Genomic DNA, 4525 nt, shown 5'->3' with positions numbered 1-4525 from the left:
AGGAGGCGGAGATTGCGGTGAGCCGAGATCGCGCCATTGCACTCCAGCCTGGGTAATAAGAGTGAAACTCCGTCTCAAAAAAAAAAAAAAAGAAAGGGTAAATATTGTTTTATGACAGTATTGTTTCAGATGCATATGCATACACAAATCTACATTGAGTCATGATGATAAATATATTTTTTATCATGGGTGTGGTAATTTTGATTTCAGTACTAGTCCAGATCATCATAGACCAAACTATATAAAGGATAAGATTTTTAAAAATTTCTTTTGTTTTTTTTTTTGATATGGAGTTTTGCTCTTATTGCCCAGGCTGGAGTGCAATGGTGTGGTCTCGGTTCACCACAACCTCTGCCTCCTGGGTTCAAGCGATTCTCCTGCCTCAGCCTTTCTAATAGCTGGGATTATAGGCATATGCCAGCATGCCTGGCTAATTTTGTATACAAATTTCACTTTCTAAAATATGTAGTGTCTGAAATGCTTACTAAAATCATGTACTGCTCTGTAAGTAGAAGGGGAAAAAATGGTGGTTTGTTTTTGAGATGGAGTTTCCCTCTTTTGCCTAGGTTGGAGTGAAATGATGGGATCTCAGCTCACTGCAACCTATGTTTCTCAGGTTCAAGCAATTCTCCTGCCTCAGCCTCCCGAGTAGCTGGGATTATAGGCACATGCCATCACGCCCAGCTAATTTTTGTATATTTAGTAGAAATGGGGTTTCACCATGTTGGCTAGGCTGGTCTCAAACTCCTGACCTCAGGTGATCCACCTGCCTCAGCCTCCCAAAGTGCTGGGATTACAAGCATGAGCCACTGTGCCAGGCCCAAAAATGTTTTAAAGAAAGAAAAATTTTGCCAAGACTTTTAAGCTCAGAGAACTGTGAGAAGATGATGTCATTTACAGAAATAGGGATCACAGAAGGAAGGCATTAAATGAAGATGGAAATCTCCAATTTCTTTATACTAAGTCTAAAATGTTCACAGAATATTCTGAAGGCATTGGCTGGAAGGCAGTTATATATATAACTAGAACTTGGAAGACAGGGTGTAGTACAGGTTTAGTAAACAGCCACATATAATAAGAACAAATCTTAACGTGTGTAATGGATTATATTGTTTACTAAAAACAATGGCAAAAAATCACCAAGCTGTCCCCAGGCAAAAAACTGCTCAGGGTGTTCTAAAATAGTGAACTATACACAGGACATGCACTAGTTAAACCAGTTCTTTAAACACCAAACGAGTAACTTAGCCCCCATTGCTCCCTCGTAAAAAATGCTTTCTAGTTTGTCTTTAATTAGCAGTAAACAAGCACTAGCTGCCTGCCTAGTTTATTCTATAAGTTTTCATTCTATAAAAAAACAGAAAACACCTGCTCATTAAAAATAATCACTTATTAACAAAAAATAAATATGTGGGTCAAAGTATGCTCTGGGCTCTCAGTTCAAAATGCTGGTAGCCCCCTAATTCCCACTTTGCACTCTATCTTTGTGTGTAACTCTTAATTCCTTCAGCACTGCCTGGGTTGGGATCTCCACAACCAAGCTAGTCTCAGCACACATGGGTGATGGGTGAAGCCACTGACTGTCCAAGGAGAAAAAAAGAGGACCAAACCAAATTTGGAGCTCTGGGGAAAACCTGCCTTAAGGAGAAAAGAAAGGAATCAGCAGGGTGTGGTGGCTCATGCTTGTACTCCCAACACTTTGGGAGGCCAAGGCGGGTGGATCATGAGGTCAGGAGATATTTCGTAGAGACGGAAAGCCCGTCTCTACTAAAAATACAAAAAATTAGCCAGGACTGGTGGTGTATGCCTGTATTCCCAGCTACTTGGGAGGCTGAGACAGGAGAATTGCTTGAACCCAGGAGGCAGAGGTTGCAGTGAGACGAGATCATGACACTGCACTCCAGCCTGGGTGACAGAGTCTAAGAAAGATTCTGTGTAAAAAGACTGTATAAAAAAAAGAAGAAAAGAAAGAAATCAGAGGCGGGAGCAAGAGGGAAGTCCGGGTGAGGGGGACAGGAATTCTGAACTGATTCAGGAAAGGAACCACTGGAACAGCCACATTGTCTTCAGATCGTGGCTTTACACTTATACAAGGAAAGCCTTGTCTGGGCTAATGGTGCTCTTGACCTTGAACTGCACAAAGTGAGCACTCAATAACATTAGTGATTAGAAGTCACTGCTGTGTGTAGTCCTTAGCATGGATGTCATCTTGTGCTGTATGCACTATTAGTCCCTTGAAGGCATGGTCTGGGTTTAACCTCCAACTTACTCCAAGCCTTGAACTTACAGCACCTTATACACAGCAGGGGTATCCTAACTCTTTTTTTTTTTTTTTTGAGACAGAGTTTCGCTCTTGTTACCCAGACTGGAGTGCAATGGCGCGATCTCGGCTCACCACAACCTCCGCCTCCTGGGTTCAAGCAATTCTCTTGTCTCAGCCTCCTGAGTAGCTGGGATTACAGGCACGCACCACCATGCCTGGTCAGCTTTTGTATTTTTAGTAAACATGGGGTTTCACCATGATGGCCAGGCTGGTCTTGAACTCCTGACCTCAGGTGATCCACCCACCTCAGCCTCCCAAAGTGCTAGGGTTACAGGCATGAGCCACTGTCCTTTTTTTTTTTTGAGACAGAGTCTCGCTCTGTCGCCCAGGCTGGAGTGCAATGGTGCAATCTTGGCTCACTGCAACCTCTGCCTACTGGGTTCAAGTGACTCTCCTGCCTCAGCCTCCCAAGTAGGTGGGATTACAGGCGTGTGCCACCACACCCAGCTAATTTTTTTGTATTAGTAGAGATGGGGTTTCATCATGTTGGCCAGGCTAGTCTTGAACTCCTGACCTCAGGTGATCCACCCACCTCAGCCCCCCAAAGTGCTGGGATTACAACTATGAGCCACCACATCCAGCCTCCTAACTCTTTAATGGCTAGACTCTTGTCACCAAGACAGAGCCAAAAAAGAAAGGAAACACAGAACACATCCCTAAGCTCTCTTCTATGAAGCTTTACTTTTAAGGCCATATGAGCCTGTAATGAAATAAAAGGGCTTTCCTATTCATTTCATTCCCAGGAACTGAAATTACTATCAGATTCCTTCCTGATTTATACTCTCATTGTATCTAGCCAATATTTAAGACTCATCACAGCAACCTTTTCATTTTGTCCTATCTGATCTATAATCTCTCCATGATCAAGCCCTTCATAAATCTCTTTATAATGTCAGTGCTGCTTGGTTTAAGCTTTCTAGCATGATCAATCCTTCACTTGTCACTATTAGAAGACATGCTGGATAACCCTGAGCTTAATTATTACTCAGTGTTAATAATAATTGACACAGTAAGATCCACTAGTTAAAAAATTTATTAAATAAAAATTTCAAGTAATTAATTTAAAAAAACACGAGGTAGAAACAAAACTTTTAACATATCTAACATTCATTAAAAAAAAAAAAAAAAACCCCGGAAGAATGTTACCCCAAAAATCTGTGATAACAGATTTTAACCTGTGTTAAAGATTTTAACATTTATTAAAATCTGTTACCATATAATTAATCACTTTGAGGCAATTTTGTTTTACAAAACATCTTTACACAGAAAGGGAAAACTGAGTGATGCCCCCAAACATAGGGGCATATGAACATAAGTGAAAATAGGAATATACTTTTAAAATTTATCAATTCTGAAAACAAAATTTGTTCTCAAAAAATGATGTAAGAATTATTATTTTTAAAATATCAAAGCCTACTCTAGAGGCCGGACGCGGTGGTTCAAGCCTGTAATCCTAGCACTTTGAGAGGCCAAGGCAGGCGAATCACTTGAGGTCAGGATATCAAGACCATCCTGGCCAACGTGGTGAAACCCCGTTTCTACTAAAAATACAAAAATTAAGGCCGGGCGTGGTGGCTCAAACCTGTAATCCAAGCACTTTGGAGGCCAAGGCGGATGGATCACCTGAGGTCAGGAGTTTAAGACCAGCGTGACCAACATGGTGAAACCTCGTCTTTAAAAAAATAAATAAAAATAAATAAATAAATAAATAAAGTAGCTGAGTATGGTGGTGTATGCCTGTAATCCCAGCTACTTGGGGGGCTAAGGCATGAGAATCGCTTGAACCTGGGAGGCAGAGATTGCAGTGAGCCAAGATCGCATCACTGCACTCCTGTCTGGTGACACAGTGAGACTGCATCTCAAAAAAAAAAGAAAATCTCCTCTAGAATACGGAAAACTGAAAATAAAAAGGGGGATAGTAAGGGAGGATAGGAAATTAACTGGAAGTAATAAATTCATGTCATAACTTAAAAGACTAGGTTTAGAGTGAAAATACATCTGATACCAGAAAAAATCCTAGCAAAACGTCTTTTGGATTAGGGACCTCAAAATACAGAAAAGAATCACACCTATGTTCTCATCATCACAAGACTGTGCTTAAATGATAAAAAAAAAAAAAAAAAATCGAATCCCTTTATCCAGTCTTTCAAATAAAGTTCTTACAATGATACCTACAAAATCAAATTAGTCCTGAAATGTCTG

The sequence above is a fragment of the Cebus imitator genome, unplaced genomic scaffold (genome assembly GCF_001604975.1).
Source record: "Cebus imitator isolate Cc_AM_T3 unplaced genomic scaffold, Cebus_imitator-1.0 Scaffold499, whole genome shotgun sequence".
Lineage (NCBI taxonomy): Eukaryota > Metazoa > Chordata > Mammalia > Primates > Cebidae > Cebus > Cebus imitator.
The sequence above is the reverse complement of the archived record's forward strand: the minus strand, read 5'-3'. Positions refer to the sequence as shown.